The sequence below is a fragment of the Dermochelys coriacea genome, chromosome 4, assembly GCF_009764565.3.
Source record: "Dermochelys coriacea isolate rDerCor1 chromosome 4, rDerCor1.pri.v4, whole genome shotgun sequence".
NCBI lineage: Eukaryota > Metazoa > Chordata > Testudines > Dermochelyidae > Dermochelys > Dermochelys coriacea.
The window spans coordinates 102,569,943-102,590,839 of record NC_050071.1 but is presented as its reverse complement, the minus strand read 5'-3'; the positions used below and the strand labels follow the sequence as shown (position 1 = coordinate 102,590,839).

General features: G+C 40.9%; 1 long non-coding RNA gene across 1 annotated transcript; it reads right to left on the bottom strand.

The window, feature by feature from the left end:
- Window positions 1-12,097: 12,097 nt before the first annotated feature.
- LOC122460072 lies at window positions 12,098-14,910 on the bottom strand. Its single transcript, XR_006281137.1, has 2 exons — window positions 14,440-14,910; window positions 12,098-14,015 (listed from the first exon to the last, which is right to left on the bottom strand). It is a non-coding gene; the product is annotated as an uncharacterized LOC122460072 (long non-coding RNA).
- Window positions 14,911-20,897: the final 5,987 nt, after the last annotated feature.

The following is a 20,897-nucleotide window of genomic DNA, read 5'->3' as shown; positions in this document are numbered from 1 at the left end:
CCAGACCCCTTCCATGCTGTTGGTAGGAAAAAGGGGGTATGGTTGGGATGCCTTTGGTATGTGGATCCTGACTGCAGTTTTACTCCATTGGGACCATAAGCTGTCTTCAGGCACCCAGGATCAGGACAGTGTAAAGACTAACTTTATGCCTACCCTCACTGCAGTTTGGCCCCTCCGATTTTTAATTCCACTGACTATCAAGAGGGGTTCTGCACAGCCAGGGGTTGAGTTGGTCTGGCCCACAGTAGTCTGACAAGTCAGCGCTTTTCCACAGTATCATGTGCTCTGGAATCTAAGACAAATATATTCTCTAGCCCTTATTATGATGCCTAAATGGTAACTTTTGAAAATCTGGCCTTAGCAATTCACAGACTTCAGTGTGAAAATGAACCGTCGATTGTATTAGTTTTCATGCCACATTAAACTACACTTCAAACTGCTTGGAAATCCACCTCAAAAACAAGGACAAAATCAGTGACAAGCAATGAGCAAAGTATCCTGTATACAGAAACTTTCACAGTAGAATGCCTACAATGCCTAAATACCCATAAACAATAAATACAGTTTCTCATTTATTGGCATTTTAAATTTACAATCCAGTATTAATATGCCGAATCCCCTGCTGGGTTTGTGGTTATCTAAAGGAAAGTTGATCTTTGCTGATCCTCAAATGAACTGAATAAGCATTAGGATTTTGGCATGCAATACAAGGTCTGGGACTACAATTAAAGAAAGAGATAGCATTAATAAATAAGTTATAAGTAATGTTCATAAACCTCTTAGAAAAGTTCTGCAATGCAAAAAATAACCAGTATTAGAAACAGACCCCTTATCTCTGGAAAACACATTTGTTAGGCTTATAAACAAGATATAAATTATGTATACCCTTGCTGCTGTGACAAAATACAAGAGTTACATTAAAAAAACATTTCATTAAATTTTAAATAAATTGCAGTTTTAACTCATTTCAGGATTTTTTTTTCTTTTTTTCTCCCCTTCTTACTTTGCTTTGTCTTTATATAGCCAGAGTCATTGCAAGCTCCTGAGGAACAAAAAGTCACCCATTACAACATATTAGCAAGGTATGTGGTATTGCAGAGGGGAAAATTAATAAATCCCACAGCCACCAACAAAACAAAAACAAACACAAACCAAACCCAATTCTTTCAATTTTACAAAATACTGAGGGCTAAGAGCGATGTCCCTGACTTTTCTATGGCATTACATTAACCAACTTCAAGGGGAGACACCAATCATTTTGCCAACAAATCTGGAAAGGACAAATGCCCTCCTCAGCAGTTCCACAAGATCTCCCAACCCCCTGATGTTCACAGAAGATCTATCCGTTCCCTCCCCACCATTAGATATTTCAGCTCTCCTCAGCCCTGTGGCCTCCTCTGTGCTAACTGCAAATCAAGTCATTGCTTTCTTTTTTTCTACTGCTTCAGCCTTCCATAGCAGCAGAGTTCAGCCAGCACTCAAGGTTCTGCTTTTTGTTTATCTTTCTCCCAGCCCCATCACCTTTTTCCCCTTACCCTTTCCACTCTTCCTGCCTCAGACCACTTAGGCCTGGTCTGCACTACATGGCTAGGTCAACACAAAACAGCTTACTCTGACCTAGCTGTGGGAGTGTTTATACTTCAGTTTTTCTCCCACCAACGTAAGTGCCCCACTATACCGATTTAACAACACTTCCCCCGCCCACCAGTCCGAGCAGCATAAAGTCAGGGTCTTGTAGTGAGAGTTTCAGAGTGGTAGCAGTGTTAGTCTGTATCAGCAAAAAGAACAGGAGTACTTGTGGCACTTTAGAGACTAACAAATTTATTTGAGCATAAGCTTTCGTGGGCTGTCTACTATTACTGGTCTACAGGAGCCATCCCACAATGCCCCACACTAGTCACCACTCCGCTGCCCAAAGGTCAGGTAATAGGAAGCCGCTCCTCTCGAATAAAGCCTCGCTATTATTTTGAAATTCCTTTTCCAAATTGGCAAGCACACCTCGCAGCTCTCCATTGTTGAGTGTAACTGCCCAGCTGACCATGCCGGCTACACATGGCAGATATACTCCTGCCTGGCATACACTGGAGGTGTTGGATCTCCTGGGCTTGTGGGCAGCAGAGGCTGTGCAGGCACAGCTCTAATCCAGCCATAAAAACATGGACATCTATGAGCAGATTGCTCTGGCGATGAGAAGGGCTTCAACAAGGACCAGCAGCAGTTCTGCATGAAAGCCAAGGCGCTGCAGCAGACATACCAGAAGGCCAGGGAGGCCAACAATCCATCTGCTGCTGAGTTGCAGGTCTACTGCTTTTACAAAGAGCTGCAAGCCATCCTCAGTGGAGACCCCACCACCTCCCCCAGAGCACTGTGGATTCTGCCGAGGAGCCCAAGTCACTGACCCCTGCTGTGAACAGTGAGGAGGAGGAGGAGTATGGGGGACAGGCAACCAGGGGATCCAGCTGTGCAGTGAGGTAGGACATGTTTTTGACTCCACTGCAGTCAAGTAGAACAATCAAGAGAGGTAGAATTGCTATCCCCTCTAAGTTAGGCAGAGGGAGCCACGCAGAGCAGTGTTGCATACGTGCATCATGATGTCCCATGATTCCTCCATAGAGATCTTAATTAAACTTTCCTGGAGGTATTATGCAATCCTGCTGAAGGTTTCTGGAGAGGGCTCCCTTATTTCTTCCACCATGGAAGGACACTTTCCGATGCCACTCAACAATTACTTTAGCAGGCACCATTGTGGTACATAGGCTAGCAGCATATGGGCCTGGGCAGCATTGGGACACTAGCAGCAGCTGCGCGCTTTCTGCCTCTGTTACCCTCAGGAGTGAGATATCAGCTAAAATCACCACCGCCTATGGATAATGATGCCACTATTCAGTGCCATTACCCTGTCCTACAAGACTCATCCCTGTGATCTATTTCCTGCTGATTCTACCCCGCACCGGCCATATTCACCATGGCTGGTGCTGTGTTGCATCAGTCCCAAGAAGAAATCTGAATTTGGTGCTTACAATCTTACGGGAGCAAGGGGAGTGAGTTCAGCATCCTAAATTTTGATTTCCATCATAAATACACTGCCAATGGTAACTCTGTGTGCAGTATCTGCAGCTGCTGCCATTGTGGCCTTCAGGATCACCCGCCCCACACCCCTGCTGTTGGATCATATTAAAGTCACAAATGAGTTTGATTCCCCATGGTTTGAATTCCAGGGTATTACTGGTTAAGAGGTCTCTTGGTCTTTGGTACTGTTTCTCTCCCTCTATGTGTGAAACTTGCAAGCTCTAATTGTGTTAGTACATTCTGAGACAGAGTCTGTTCTCAAAGCAATTCTTTGTAACAACAACTACTCACACAGAGAGAGACTCAAAGCAATACTCTGTAACAACAGAAACAGCACCCAGAGACTCCCCACCCTTTTGTTGTATTCATCTCACTTTGTTAACAATTGTGATTAAAATAGAGATAGAGGATGTATGTGGATGGACGCTTGGTGTGGATAATAACTGAATGATCAAGGAGGTGCCAGCCTAAGAATCCAGTGTCCATCGACTGAAGAAGGCGTCAAGTGGAAATAACCAGAGGACCCACGGAGGGCGGACTGGAATCCACTCGACAGCCTCAAGAATGGGAGAACCAAAGAACAAGATAACATCTGGCAGCACGGAGCCATCAGGAATGTGCCATCTGCTGATTGATTCAGCAACAGCATGATGAAGCAATTCCCATAGACTGGCATAGGAAGAAATTCCTATAAAAATGGACTCTAGAAAGTGAGAACTTTGGGGTCTGATTCTGCAAACCAACTTCCAGGAGCATCAGATGAGCATCTGACTAGGCCCTGCTCCCTCCTCATGTCCAGGCCACCTGGCCAGTGGCTTGGCATGAGCAGCTCTAAGGCTGGTAACTATGATAACAACCTTGCAGAACCTGTGTGTGTGTGTGTGTGTGTGTGTGTGTGTGTGTGTGTATGAATGAATGTGTGAATAAATATGAGATTGAATGGAATGTTATAGCTATAACTAACTGCTTACTATGATTCTTTCTGTATTCACAATAATCATGGTATTTTGCCTTTTCCCCTTTAATAAGATCCTGCTGGTTTTTATTTTATTGGTATAACAACGGAATCTCTGAGCCAGATGAACAGAAAGAAGAGGACTCGGGATGACATTTTCCAGGAGATCTTGCACGCCTGTGCTGCATCAGAGAGTGAGACCAGGGTCTTGCAGACAACATGGTGAAGGAAAAAATGCAGAAGGGAAAGGCCCAGGGGTCTAAGCAGGAAAATGAGAGAGAGATGCACAAGGACACAATGAGGCTCCTCAGGCACCAGAGATGCTACGGACTCTAGTAGACCTGCAGGATCAACTATCTTGTGCTCACCTCCCTCTATATCCCATAGAGAACTCAATATTGGAACCTTCCTATACCCGCCTCAACATTCCACATGGTATCAGGAGTCGCTGCACTACCCCAATCACTCCACGTTAGGTGAAATTAAAGACAATCATAGTTTCACATATGCTCATCTGTGAAAGCCACTGTTGGAAATGGAAATGTGTGTTCTTTCCCCTTCATAAGTTCTGTTCCCTTAAGTCATTAACTTTTAAATGTTTTTTTTAATTGCCTGGTTCATGTTATAGAATAAAATTCTTTTTTTTTTTGGTTCAAGATTCATTTTATTAGTTCACAACATATGCTGTCTGGTGCTGAGCTGGTCTGATACACACCAGTTTTCTGTTACTTCATTTTGTCACAGAACCCATAACATCACTCACAGACAATATTAATAGGTGCTTTGGCAATGTTATATTCCTACATACACAGCAATCGTTGCAAGATTCATTCCAGGCTGCAAAAGAGAGAGGCCAGGGAGAGCACATTACAGCAGCAACACACTATTCTGGCTCACTATTAAAATGGTCTTTCAAAGCCTCCCTGAGCTGTATAGTTCCCCATTGAGCTCTTCTTTCAGCCTTTTTATCTGGCTGTTCAAATTCAGTAGACAGCCATTCCACCTCCACCCTCCAGCTCAGCGGAAACTTTTCCCCCTTTGCTTCAGATATTTCACAGACACAGCAGGCAGCTATAACCATTGGGATATTTTTTTTCTCACTGATCCAATCTTGGAAGTAAACAATGCCAGTGACTCTTCAAATGACCAAAGGCACATTTCACTGTCATTCTGCACCTGCTGAGCCTGTAGTTGAAGCGCTTCTTGGCGCTGTCAAAATGGCCAGCATACAGCTTCATAAGCCATGGGAGTGAGGGGGTAGGTTGTGTCTAGGGTGATCAGATAGCAAGTGTGAAAAACTGGGACGGAGTGGGCAGGAATAAGTGCCCCCATAGTATTTTGGTACTCTTGCGCTGGAGGACTGGGGTGAGTTTAGCACACAGATCGAGGAATATGGCCTTGTATATCTAAAAGTTCTGCAGCTACTGCTCCTCATCCTAAACCTGTGTGACAATGCAATCCCATCAGTCAGTACTTGTTTCTCAGGCCCAAAACTGGCATTCCACAGTCTACAGATGCCCCATGAATGCCACCAACAACCTTGAATTGTTTCTTTCTATGTCCCACAGCAATTTAGCCTTCAAAGAATCATCTTGTTCCCTGCAGCACTTCTTGTGGCTCTGCAGAATCAGATGCCCTGTGCTTGCAATGATCATAACAATAGTGCAGAACTGTGCAGGATCCATGTTTCTGTCAGAGATGGCTGACAGCGAGGATGGATGTGTGGGTTTGTGGGACTTTGAAAAGAAAGGTGCAAAATATTATGAGCTGCAGATGAAATTATGGGATGGAGAACACTGTATTAAGGAAACTCATTTCAGCACCATTAGGCATTGCAACAACTTCCCAAAACACACTGCACTGGATGGTGGCAAGTTGTACAGTGGGATACTTACCCACGGTGCAGTGAACTCTGCATTGATACAAGTGCTCCTAGTGAGGAAGCACACTGCTGACACAAGTTACGTACTGTGCACATGTGATATAACAACTGTGGCAGCTGGATGCCATTGTAACTTAGATCAAAATAAGTTTGTAGTGTAGACATGGCATTAGGATCTTCACTCCAGTCTTGCCTCTTACTTTCTCCCTTCCCACAAGTCTTGTATTTCATCCCCACTCTTTTCCTTCAGACAACCCACCCACCAATACCCTGCCTCCACCACCTTTGCTACCAGGTTGACAGAAACAAAGAGCCAACCTTGCAAGAAGATGAGTGCACAGAACACATTGCCTGAAAGTTCCCAAATGCCCCTCACTACTATCAACAGAATGGACACTTGTTCGGGCTGTAAGTAAATTTAAACATATTGGCCCTAAACAAATATTGGCCCTATTGTCAATGTTATTACACATACAAACAAGAATGTAATGGAAGGCAGGATTTGGGAATTATGGCAACTATTTTGTTTCCTCCTGGTTAACTTGTTGTCTGACAATTCACCTAAGTCTGTGAATTATTTTGAGTAGGGTGTAGACTGTTAGAGAAATATTTTAATAAGTCATCATCTTAGAGACGAAGCCTTACTGGCTGCATTCTACTGAATTCCAGTGAATCACTGGCTGCAACTCAACAATTCAGCTAGAGGCTTTATATCAACTAAAGCAAAATAACTGAGGAATTGTAATTTGTAGGAAAGAGTATAGCCAATTACAGCCATGTTTTTATACATATATAGGAGCTTTAGCCATTTAGTACTACTGCAAAGCAGATTCTTTTCAAAGTGACAAAAAGGAAGTACCATTTAACAGAGTTGCAACATATCAAAACATCATAATCATGATGTCTCGTTTTAAAGGTAATATGTAATACTGAATAATTTAAATAATTTGTGTGAAGTTGACCTCTGTGGCCTAAATCCAGATTGATCAATTGGTGATTATTTGTTCCCCTTTCAGTATGTTGAGCTCTGCTAATAAGGAGGGATTTTTCATTGACCAAACTGGGCTGCCCATTGAAGTCAACGGACATTTTACCATTAACTGCAATGCGAACAAAGTTAGACCAAAGCTGAATCCTTTTGAAAATTCTACGCTAGATAGCTAGATAGAGAGGGGTTATGAGTAGGGTTACCATATTTCAGGTTCCCAAAAGAGGACACTGCCAGGGGTGACGAGAGTGTGAAGAGGGAGGTGCTGGAGGGGTGTGTGTGTGTGTGTATATATATATATATATATACTAGAAGGAGACCCTGGCGGGTGCTGAGGCAGGGTACCTGGGACCTTACGCTCGAGGTGGGGGGCAGCATTGCTCCCTGTCATGGTAGCAGGTGCAAGCCCAGGCCACAGCAACAGCCATCAATCAGTGCCTTCCTGCAGGATATAGGGCGACCATCTGTCCTGAATTGGGTGGGTCAGTCCCAAAACACAGAGTTCAAGTCCCAGGCTGAATGACACCAGGACAGCATTAGTCTCAGAATCCCTGTGGTGCTGTTCTGCACCTGCCCGAGGCTCAAGGCAGCACCAGCCTCTTCCTGGTGGAGTAATGCTGAACTGGGCTTTAGTCCCCAAACCTCTACACATGGCCCCACCACTCCTCCTCCTCTTCCCCAAGACTACACCCCCTGGCCAGGCTGGAAGACAGAGCTGGGCCACAGTAAGAGCTGCTCAGGTAGCCCGGGCCACTGTGGGGAGCCCCAGAATCCTGGACCCTACACCTGCCCTGGCAGTGCGCCCTGGGGGCAGGGCCACAGTCTGCTCTTGGGCACCCCAGGCCCCATGCCTTGGGAAGGTGGAGGGTCCAGGACTCCCCACAGTGGCCCAAGCTCCCTGGGCAGCTCCCTGTTACCATGGCCCGGCTCTGGCTTCTGGCCTGGCCAGGGGCAGGGTCTTAGGGGGAAGAGGAGGAGCAGGGGCGAGGCCTCAGAGTGAAGCGCTCCTGCATGTGTCCCATTTTGGCCTTTTGAAAAGGTGGTCTCCATAGCAGGACCCTCTCCCAGGGCTGGGAGTCAGGCTTGGGTGGGCAGGATCCAGCAACTGTGGCTGCAAGGGACGGACCAATTGGGAATTGAGCAATCGAAGCTCTTTCTGAGCTACAGCATTTGCTCTGCAAAAATACAGAACATTTCCTGTTATTTGAAGAAATCCACCAGGACAGAGGCTCAGAAAAGAGGCAATGTTCTGGAAAACCAGGATGTATGATAATCCTGCTATGAGCCTATGGGAGGAGTACTGTAATGGCTTCCACTTGGTTTGCAGAAAAGTATATTTTTGGTCTAGAAGTATTGAAGGAGAGTGCTTACAGTGATTATTAAATATACAATTCTAATAGTGTTAACGAGTTGTTGAATGACTCAACACATTCAGCCAGCAAATTGAACTGAAAATCAACCACAATAAGATAGCTGGGGAACCACTGAAAGACTTGCCAGAAACAGACAGGCGTGGAGAAGCTTCGTCACGACCCTAAATGCCGGAGGCGATATAGGAACATGATGATGAATAGTGTTAACAAGTTCCTGAGTGTTGGTTGCTTGCACCAAAGATAGCCTGAATTATTGATATTAGCTAAATATGATTTAATTTGTGGGGTGATATCATGTTCTAGACCATTAACAGAATCTCTTGTTGACTAATATACGGTGATAAGTGAGTGAGACATTATTATGTATGCAACATCTTCCTGTCTCAGGAGCCATGCTAAAAGCATCTAACTTCCATTTCTCCATTCATAACATTGGCTTTAGGCTTTGGCTAAAAAACTGGCTCCATTGGCTTTAGGCTTTAAAAATGTATTCCAGAAATTTAGTTTCCAGGGATATATCTACACTGCAATACAAAAATCTGCAGCACAGCCCCAGCTGGCACAGGTTAGCTGACTCAGACTGCAGGCCTATGAAAATGCAGCGTAGGGCTGGAACCTGGGCTCTGAGACTATGTCTACACAGGGATAAAAGACCTGCAGCTGACCCATGTCAGCTGACTTGAGCTGGTGAGGTTCAGGCGCTGAAAAAACACTGTATTTGAGCTTGGGCTGGAACCTGAGCTCTGAGACGAGAGAGGTTTACGGTCCCAGAACTTGGGCTCCAGCCCGAGCCTGAACATCTATACAATGATTTTTAGCCCCAAAGTCTGAGCATCATGAGCCTGGGCCAACCACGGCCAAGACAGAGGTTTTTTTATCCCTAAGTAGTGAGAGAATGGTACTCTGGCGTGAGAGAATGTCTTTTAGAGCCAAGGCTGCAGCCTAAGCCCGACCATCTACACTACTATTTTAATCCTGCATTGGGAGCCCTCCAAGCCTGAGCCAGCTGACCTGGGCTCTGAGACTCAGTGCTGGAGGTGTTTTATCAGAGTGTAGACATACATCTCCAAAAAATCTCAATCTCTGAAAGTGAGGGAAGGTGAGCTTCAGTACAAAATCTAAGTCTTTGGGCCATTTGTTTGTATTATATCTTAATATTCTATATGGTTCCTTTGAAAAATTTCCAGCTAAATGTCAAGGAAGGTTTTATGACAGATATGTTAAATATATAACTTGATATCAGAGTGAAAGAAATGCTTAAAGTGAGGATTTTTAAGGGGGGAGGGGGAGGGAAGGGGAATTACAGCACCAAAACCTATCTTGTATGGAATAGGGGCATTACATCTACTTTTATATATGACCAAATAGTGATCTGTGCTACCTCCTTTCTGTATTCAGTATGGGTAAGTCTTCCTTCAATTTGGTGGGAATTAAAAAGAAATGTAGATGAGAAAGAGATTTAGCAGTCCAGGAGTGAATTGGCAGTACCATAATTGTTGAGTTAATAAGTTTAAAATACACTAGAGATAGGAGGGCCTGTTTACTGTGTCATATATTTGAGAGATGTTTCTTCTCCTTGTTGGAAGGGTTCTATGGAACAGTTTAGGAAGCAGGTGAAATTACTACTGATTACATCTTATAAGTTTTAAAAAGACATATGCAAGAAATAGGGGTGGATGGTATGAGTGGAAATCTGCCAGAATCCAAATGTGGAACACCATGTGTAAGAAAGTCCCCTCAGGCACAAAAATTATTCATGTCAGAAACTGAAAATGTTGTGGGGGTCATTCAAATTGAATGAAAATTTATATTCAATGAGCACAGGGAGGGAATAGCAAATTTGGATAGAATATAGTTAACTATGGAGCTAAAAAGAGTGACCTTTTTTAAAACAATGTATATTTGAGAGGTGTGACTAGTAGCATTTTGCACAGTTTAGAGAATCATACTTAGCTCTTTAGTGGTCCACCCCTAGGTTTCCTGTTGTGAACAAGTTATTTCTGCTTTGCTGACATTCCACAAAATGGTATCATTGTAAGGGAAAAGAGAATCAGTTCTTATTAGGTTTTTTACATCATTTTGTTTGCTTGCACATAAACATGCGGACTTCCCAGGCAAACAATATAGTCAGAAAACATACTTTACTGATATACTCAGTATGTTAAAAAAATTACATCACAACTGACAGTAAGCATTTCTTTATTATCTAACTCCCATATATTCAGATAAACAGTTCATAGAACGCTATCTGTAATCCAGCTGGTGACTTCCAATAAGGATGAGCTTTTTTACAATGATGAGCTTTTTCCAATTATAGAAATATGACCCTTTAACTGACACTGGAAAATGGGCAGAAGCATTTTTTCCAAAATATTCTCCACACTGAGACCTTCTCTCTCTCTCTCATTGTAAAGGGCACTTTATGTAATGCCTATCAGTCTTATGTTATTGCTTCTGGATCAGTTTCCAGATCCTCCATTTTTCATTAACTTCTGCTTCTCAGATTCTCCTGATAGCTCAGATTTTTATGAAACTGCAGCATTAGCTGATCTCAATGCCATTTTTTCTAATATTGATCTTGTTGCAGTAGTAGAATACATTTTAAATCCATCTTCCCCCACCACCCACATACACTGTACCTATACAGACAGAACATCATAATATTTCCAGTTACTGATTTCAAGGCTTTGAAAACCTTTTTACAGATTTTATATTTTTGATGTGTTTTCCAGTATTTCAGATATTGTCACACAATGCTAATATGGAGGGAACTGGTATATAATAGGAAATTATTTCTTAAAATTTCTTTCCCTCTGCTAAAAGATATCTTAAAATATAGTAATTCAAACATGTATAATTTTGTTCATCGAGCAGTATTAGCATTTTTTCCCTTTACAGTAGTAGCTCATTCCCCTGCAGAATATTTTAAAGAAATAACTAATTTATTTCCAAAGCAGCAAAACAAATTCTCAAGTAAAATACATAAATGATACAATAATTAGAATGTCACTTTCAACTCCTGAGTTCTTAATGAAATACTATTCATAATGAATAAGGCCCACTTTAAGTAAGAATCAGACCCTTAATCATCTAGAGTACCTTTGTCTGACATCTGAATTTTAAAAGAAAAATAAACCACTTTTTTCTCTAACTGTAAATTCCACTTTATTCTTAATAATCAGGGTAAGTTAGCATGATGCATAAAGCGAGGATGTGGTGCTAAAGAAAAAAAAAATATGGTCACCTTCAGGGCAAGCCTACTTGTTAGGGACTGTTGGTGAAAAAAAGAGAACAAACTAGCACCTCTTCTGGAATACACTGCTGGAACCAACCAGTCTATTCTCATCTATCACTACAGAGGAGCATAGGAATTGCCATAGTATACCATACTAAATTGGTGTGTTGGCAGTGGTCAAGACTGGTTTCTTCATAGGAAGATCGAAGCCTTTATAGTACCTGACCTAATGTAATACTATATTATGAAAGGAAATTTCCTATTAAGTTGGTATATTATACCTGCTAGTCATTATTTTATGCCCTATCTTATAACTTATGCCCTCCATGAAAATTAGTAGTTTTAATAACTTTTTTTAATTAACCTGTGTAACTGCATTTTTGTTGTTAGTCATTTAAAGTAGAATCTTTCTTTGACTCTTACTAAGTTATTTCGCTCATCACTGATATCCATGTGATAATAGTAAGCAGTAATGTTTAATGGTTAGTTCAATGTACTGGGAGACCTAGTTTGGGACTAGGTGTTATTCCTAACCTGACACTAGATCTTTATAAGACTGAAGGTGAGTCACTTGACCTCTGTGTGCCTCTGGTTCATAATCAATAACATTGGGATAATACTACTTACCCAGTTTGCAAATATTTTGAGATACTCATATTAAAGGCATAACAGAGTATAAATTAATAATTATATATTAAAGAAAAGGTATTTTAAAATTTATTCTTGCATAATAAAAAGGCAGCACATTGGTTTTGTTCCTTCTATCTTCTGTTATTTTATCTAATCTCTTCTCACATGCCATCTTCACAACCAACACACGAATACTTCTGTAGTTCTTATGATTGTAGTAGTAGAGTGCTCCTCAACATCGTTGTGATTTAGGAAACTACTAGTCTCATTTTACAAATACAGAACTTGAAGCACAGGATAGGTTAAATGACTTGCCCCGGTCACACAGGAAGTCTCATGTTGATGCAGGGATTGTACATTGGCTATGGACGCTTGGGACACTAAACTACAAAACTGCTCGTTTAGTTCTTGGTTCCTCTTGCATTCAGAGAAGCAGGACTTTGTACATTTCTTGTAATTCAACAAGATTGCATCAAATACTAGATGCCATGAATTTCTGCTTCCAACTGGAACATCCCCAAGGTGCCCATCTTTGACTAGCCACTTGGATCTAAAAGTGGCAATAGTATTTAAAAAACATCAACACATACAAAACTCAAAGCACAAAGTGTTTTCATGCGTATACAGTTGGGGAAAGGATGGATCATAGTTGGAAAAATATCTTATCACTTGTTGTAAGTCACTGTATTTAGATGAAATAATTTATGTAACAAAAAAAAGACTTGTTCAGAGGCTCTATAGCACTCCATTTCCCATGTATTTCCTAGTTCTAAACAAAATAGTGCAACTGTTCCAATGCCACATTTGCCGCCTTCTATTGTACATGTAAAGTAGCAGTTCAGCCTCTCTGTTTTTGTATGAAAAACAAAGGATATCTGCCCCAAATTTTCACCATATAATCTGAGTAAAACTTGAATTTTCTGGGGAGTTTCAAATAAATGTTATCTAGTTTGAATTGTAATCAGTTACAACTTAGAGTTAAAAAAAGTTCATATTTTAAGTCATGTGACTTTTTATTTTTTTGTGCCTTTCTAGCTTCAAAAAACTACCCACACAGAAAAATCAAACTTTCATACACAGGGTAGGATTATTTTGGTATTGGTTAATTATTTTGTTATTTAGCAGTATTCATTTTAAGTGAATCTTTATGTGCCATGGTTAACTGACAGGGTATGGAATTTATATCAGCTATATTTGGTCTCCAACATGGTATGGGGAAGCCTTTATGAATACTTTGGAGAGTAATACACCAAGCCTTTTGACACATGCCCCCAGCAATGTTCCCTACGTCCAAAACTGGGAGCTAACTTATTGCATGGGGAATGTACTTAGCTAGTTTAGAGGAAATGCAAAACTTTCTTCATGGTCATAAAGATTGCAGTCAGTTTTATCACCATGCTTGCAATCTTCTTTCACTTGGATTTGTTTTTAACCTCCAAATATTTCAAAGAAAATCAACAGCATAAACAGCTAGTTAAGGACTGTATCTTCTAGTCTCCTTTCCTTCTAGTTAAAGTAAACCTTTAATTATACTTATTTATGTAGTGCTCTTGATGCAGAGCACAGGGGAGAAGTAATAGAAGGACAGAGCAGTAAAAACAAACAAACAACAATACAAATAAGTAAACTCCTCGTAGCTCTGATTGAGACAAAACATTGCTCTTCAAAGAATAAACAGCAAATCATTAGGAGTAGCATTAAAAAGAGCATACTTATTGTTTTGTGGCATTTCCATTACCGGAGGTCTGAAACCATGGTAGCCCATTCTTTATGATCTTCTGCTTGTCTCTTTGTGGATGAATAGTTTTTTTGATCCATCCAGGTTACAACACTGTCTGTCCAAAATATTTTTCTGCCTCATGTTCTTCTGTCACTTCCAGTGCCTGTAAATACACATTGCCCATTGAACATCTTAAAATATGCCCTGCAAATAGAATTTCTCTGTTCTCTGAATACATCGGAGATCATCTGACTAATCTGAATAAATTCAAGTCAGCAAAGCCAGATGCTATTCACTCCAGAGTGCTGAAGGAATCTCAGAGCCACTGGCAATAAAATTTACAAACTCATGGATGACAGGAGAGGTCCCAGAAGACAGGGAAAAGGCTAACATACCACCCATCTTTAAAAAGGAGAAAAAGGAGGAGCCAGGGAACTATAGACCCGTCAGCTTGACTCTGATACCTGGGAAGTTACTAGAACAATGTATAAAATGTTCAATTTGTGAATACCTAGAGCAGTGTTTCCCAAACTTGGGACACTGCTTGTTCAGGGAAAGCCTCTGGTGGGCCCGGCCGGTTTGTTTACCTGCCGTGTCTGCAGGTTCGGCCGATCGCGACTTCCACTGGCCGCGGTTCACCGCTGCAGGCCAATAGAGGCTGCGGGAAGCAGCGCGGGCCGAGGGACCACAACCTCAACATGAGTCAGCAATGTGATGCTGTTGCAAAAAACGCAAATGCAATTTTAGGTTGCATTAACAGAGAGATAGCATACAAGTCATGGGAGGTGTTAGTACCACTCTACTCAGCACTGGTTAGGCCTCATCTGGAATACTGTGTCCAGTTTTGGTCACCAATGTATAGAAAGGATGTAGAGAAACTGAAAGGATCCAAAGACGAGCCACAAAGATAATCGGAGGAATGGAATGCAAGCCCTATGAACAAATGTTGTAGTAACTGGGTACTTTTAGTTTGGAAAAGAGGAGATTAAGGAGGGACATGATAGTGGTCTTCAAATACTTGAAAGGCTGCCATAAAAAAGATGGAGATAAATTGTTCTCTCTTTCTACAGAGGGCAGGACAAGAGGGAACAGGTTCAAACCACAGCATAGCAGATTTAGATTAAATCTCAGGAAAAACTTCCTAACAGTTAAAACAGTAGGAAAATGGAACAAACTGCCTAGGGAAGTCATGGAAGCTCCTTCTCTAGATGTTTTCAAAAAGAGGCTTGATAGTCATCTGTTTTGGATAGTTTAGACCCAACAAATCCTACATCTTGGCAGGGGGTTAGACTAGATGATCCTTGCAGTCCTTTCTAAGCCTACGGTTCTATAATTTTACCTCTGACTAGTGTTTGCTGAGTTTCAATGATCTCCAATATTTTTTTCAGTGGTTACACAGTTTATCCATGATATTTTCAGATTTCTTGTATAATGCCATAATCTGAATAATTTAGGTTCTTTATTCAGTATTTGAATGTCCATTATTTCACAGCCATAATTTAACAGAAACCAAATGTAAGGGGTGTTGTAAGAATCAGAATTTAGTCTTCAGATTTTGGTCCCGTCTCACCAGATGTTTATTCTTCCAGAACGTCTTCCACTCTTGTATGCACTATAGCTATAGGTGCATCAGTCCCAGAATATTGGAGAGACAAGGTGGGTGAGATAATATCTTTTATTGGACCAACATCTGTTGGTGAGAGAGACAAGCTCTGTGTGGCTTGAAAGCTTGTCTCTCACCAACAGACGGTGCAATAAAATATACTACCTCACCCACCTTGTCTTTCACTGTTTTTATTCTGGTGCTGACTTTGGTATCCAATTTTCCATCTTCTCTAAGGGATATAACATGAGGTTTTAAATTAAAAATCAGTAGGGGAAGGGTTTCAAAGTTACGGAGATAGAAAGGGAACGTATGATATCAAGAAATGGCAAGAAAAAATGACAAGAAGATATACAAAAGCGGCAAATAGGGAGGTAGGAAGTAATAAAAAAAAAGATAGGTTACTGTCTATTTTCAGAGTTCAGTTTCTTAGTAAGCATGAACCCTGCAAAGCATAAATAATTGTTCATAAAATGGAACAAAAACATAATGTAGTAATCAAGTTCATTGCACATTATAATGGTGAGAACAATAGGAAGTGTACAACCATTTAAAATATTAGTCTATATATGATTCTGCTTGGTTTCTAGGTGAAGTTTGAGGCGCTGGTTTTATCTATTGATCCTAAATGGTTTGGTATCTAGTTATCTGAGGTGAGAGTCGTCCTCCCTCCACATATAGCATCACTATTCTTGTGATCACTAGGCTACCCATGCTATCAGACTCCCAAGTTGAAAATGGAAAGAGTCAATGTTTTGTTTAAGGAATACTTGACTGTGAAATTTCATTCATTGGAGCCTGGAGTTGTTGACCTTCAGAGCATGCTGCAAGGCTTATCTATTTTTTTTCAGGCCTTTCCTCATATGGTGATTTGACAGATTTGGACTGGTTGATGGAGGAAGAGAATATTTAACAATGGGTGGTCTGTATTTGAAGAGATAGGGATTGTGTGGGGCAGGACAGATAAATGTATGTATTGTGTTTTTGTTGTAACAGAGTCTTGGTTAGAATGGAGCTTTATAAACAATAGTACAGAAGTATATCAAAATAAATAAAAAAACTGAATCCTATAGTATATCCATGTCTTCAATATATATTTTCTAATGAAGCCATTGTGTGATATTTGTATTCTACTGCAAAACACCAGATCTTGATCTTCTGATTTATGAGAATGGAAGAATCATTACTGCTAAGTATCAGAATAACCAACAAACTGGAACAGAAAGAAAAAAAATGGAGTTTTCAAGAAGGGAAATGTCACGGAAGTCATTAAGGATAATAAGGAGTAAGCTAGTTTGTAGGAGATAGGGGGATATCTTGTGAGTTAAGTTTAGTCTCTTGAAAGCATATTATGATATTGTTTTATATCTATGTATGTATGTATTTCCATCTCTCACACTTGTTTTTTATTTTCTTCTTATTTTTTTGTTTTATAATGGAACATAAGTACTGGGCATAATACAGGAGTGATGGTCTAACGTGAAACTGGTAGACTGTGGTATACTGCTCCTTTGGAACCAGAAGATCTGGGATTTCTGTGCGTGTCCAGTGATCACGGGCTGTATACCACAGGGGAACACTTTGATGGGACTCCGGCTGGGGTCCATCTGTTGTCAACCACCCGGTAAAGACAGTAGCCCAAAGGAGAGTGCTTTAGTGATGGATAGGCTGATAGTATTAGGGACCTAACACCCAGCTAGCACGGGCAGGACTCCCAAGAGCTGGAGGCAGATGGTGACAAGGTGACTCTCAGCCCAAGGTGCCCCAAGAAATAGGATTTACAGTGTCAAGTGGTGGGAAAAGATTCCTAATATCAAAATCCTTAATTGTTGTTGGATGTCTAGCATTTAAAGCATGCTCATGAAAGCTCAGCTGCATGGGTCTAGACATCTTGCTTGTAGGGCCAACTTGAGAATACCCAAGGCCATATTTTATGGCCAGCTAAACAAGGCATCCATTTTCAAGATGGCCACTACAAATGATATAAAGACACACAGAAGTAAAAATTGAATGCATGTCTGGTTTACCCCCAGCAAGTGGGAAGCAATAGACCCATGACAGAGCAATGTGGCAGCAGATTTGTTATGTCACAGTTAACTGCTTTGAAACAAGGCACATTAACACTCTATGTAAAAACCATGAACAGTGCAAAGCAAGGGTACAACAGAATGCAATGGTCATGGACAATCTTGTAACTATTTGTGGTTCTTGCAGTGGTCTGACCTCCCAAATATGTGGTCACCTATAGTGTTTTCTGAATCCTTGTACATCAACATGAGACTCAACCATTATCCATTAATAGTTTTTAAAAAAAAAAAAAAAAAAAAAGCAAGCTTTCAATTTTTCTTCCACCAGAATCTGACGCTGTCTCTTTAGGAATCGTCAAACGGTTAAGAGAGCCCCTGCTGTTCATAACAAGAGAAACATTTATACTGCCAAAAAAGTATTCAGTACAAGGCCGCATGGATCAACAGTGGCACCCAGTGGACAATTGATTTGTCATAGAAGTACATTTACTAAAGCTGGATTTTCTAACAGTTATATCCATAATACTTTCTGCATGAAAGGAACAACTCTTAAGCAAGTCTAGTTTAACAACCTGTAACCAAATATTACTTTTTCCCTCATTAATGTTTTGTAAAACTATGTACAGTAGACAGCACAGCTGAGTTTGGGGTTTTGTACAACTCTAAGAAAGGCTTGTATTTGATGATGCTGTGGGTATTATGCATAGTCAAACTGATTGGCAAGTGAAGACAATTTAGAAAGTCATAATGGTGCTCAGATATTATAGTGATGGGTGTCCTAAACATACCACAGACAGCAGCTGAATTAGATAGTGTCAAGTTTATATTAAAAAAAATGGAGGGGGGGGGAAGAGGGAAGGGAACTAACATGGAACCTATTACATTGTTAAGATGCACACAAATTACTTGGGACAACTAAATGATCCCTCTGCCTTCTCCTCCCCTGCCCCCCAACCCCTTATTTGTGAAACTCAGAATTGAGGTCATCTTGCAAACAAATGGATTATATCACTAGGCACTAAATGAAAGTGGCCCAGCCCCATTTCAAAATGTTAGGCAGTGCTGAGGGTGGAGTAAAATCACCCCCACATACCCAACCTGCAGATCCTCATTTTGTTCCCAAATTAATCTGCACCAGGATTCCCCTTCCACTCGCATGCAACATTACTCTGAGAAAACAATTAAGCCCTATTTGTTTCATGGTATAGATGAAAGGGGAAGATGAATTTAATCTCCTGTCCATCAGTGGACTGACAACATATAAGAAACATCTCTTATCCTCACAGGTATTTTAATCTTTTGTTATTCCAAGAATGCACACAGTAGCCTCCTTTGCCCACTCATGTATGCAATCAGTTACCTATGAGATATTTATTGTTCACCTATGTAGCTTTGAGAACAATTGATTAGAACTCATGTTTTAAAGTCCAGGAAGTTGAAATTCAGGATGAAGCCCTTGAACTGGCAATGAAAGCAAAACTGAGGGCCTGTGTGGGATTGAAGCACGGGGGGATGTGCTCATGGTGGCCTAACTTGGAAAGGGTATTTTTCATTTTTAACAAAAAGGTATTGGGGGGGGCTCTTGTTTAGTTCCTCTGACTGCTATATTGCAGACAAACCAATTTAATAAGAAATAATTTTTCTACCTTTTTTTAAACATACATGCTGTTATGGAAGGAGTCTATAAGTGGTGCGGTTACCCATAGTTTACATAATTTTACAAGTTCCTTTTCTTAGTATGTGAGCAGTCTGGAGAAATGTTATGTTGTGATGAGGCTGTTTTTTATAGATTTTTGCAAAACAGGATTTTGCTTTCTGCCTTAATCCAGTGATTCTCAACCAGGGGTATAGATAGGTCTTCCAGGGGGTACGTCAACTCATCTAGATCAGTGTTTCTCTACCAAAGGGTCACAAATGCAAGGCCAGCATTAGTGGGTTACAACCATGCTATAGGGAGGCCTGGGCAGCAGAACTTCAGCTTTAACCCCCATGTAGTCCTGCTCAGGCTTCAGGGCTACTGTTTGGAAAGATAGACAGATAAAGGCAGTGGTTCTCAAACTGAGTCAATTCTTGGTGCAGAGTTGCTTCCTAGGATCTGGTCATTAGTGTTTTGGCAGAAATTCCGAAGAGGGGGGATTGATTATATGCTATTTGTGAACACCTCTGTATTAGTATCGTGTGCAAAACCAAAATTAGTTACACTAAGAAAATAGACAGACTAGGTCTCTCATGTCTCCTCAAAAGGGAAAACAATGTGTAATCAACTGTTGCTTGGCAGTGTGGTGACAACTAGAATGAACCATTAATTAAAAGTTGCACTAGACTAGTTAAAATAACTTGTAAGGGTAAAAAAATTTGAAAGATAATTCTATCTATTTGAATTGAATTGAATTGAGAATTGAAGAGATTTTAAAAGGAGCGAGAATGGAATGGAAGATCTTCTCATTTTCCTTTTCATAAAGGGATTGTTTTAAATGTAAGGCTCTCATATTTCAGAAATGCATCTAGTCATTAATATTTGTGAGGCATTTGTACCACTGCCATTATATATTTGTTTGATATTTCATCCCTTTTTTTGTATGTCTTCTGTACCAGCTGAGTCTTTCATTAAATGCCAAATAACCCATGCTGATTCATTCAAGTTACAGAAGAGGGACATATTGTACAATTTATTTGCCATCTTATGCAAAAGTTGACTTTACAAGGGGCCTAAGTCCTTGAATTTAAACCTTTTATGAGAAATTTTGCAATATGTATATGCCTTGCCTTCATCATTGCTCATCTGAGTGTAATTACCTTGCCTACATGGGAAAAGAAATCCCACTGCTGATATGTAATATCACTTAATAGTCTCAGGAACAGGCTCCATTTAACCATGCCATTCTGACAGAACCTAAGAAATTATCTTAGAACACATGTAGTTTGTAATACAAAATTTTACTTAAATAGTCCATAGAGGTCTCTTAGTTTTCTGGGCATATAACCCTTCAAATATTTAACATTTTTCTTAACAGATTAGAGCCAAGATTGTCCTTAGGGCAAATGGAGAGGGAGCCTTTTAAGACACCTATCTGCTTGTTTCTATGGGAAGGGATGAGTCAGCTGTTTGCATGGGACCACTTTGCTCTTCCACAGAGACCATAGAGGGTTTCCATGAGTGGGGAGTGCATTGTTCCCAATCTCAGACCCTAGGGACTTCTTTTTAGGAGCTATTACAGTCTTGGGCTGTACTAACTCCTGAGCAAATCCCCTCTGTGCTGTGGAGCTACATCTTTGAGGGATGGGGGTTGTGATAGGAGTTCCAGGGGCAGCTGCTGTCATGAGACCTGCATTGCCAGGTAGCTGAGGAAGAATCAAGGGGTGGGGAGGATGAGGCGGCAAAGAGTCAATGTGTGAGTATTCCCATGTACACAAG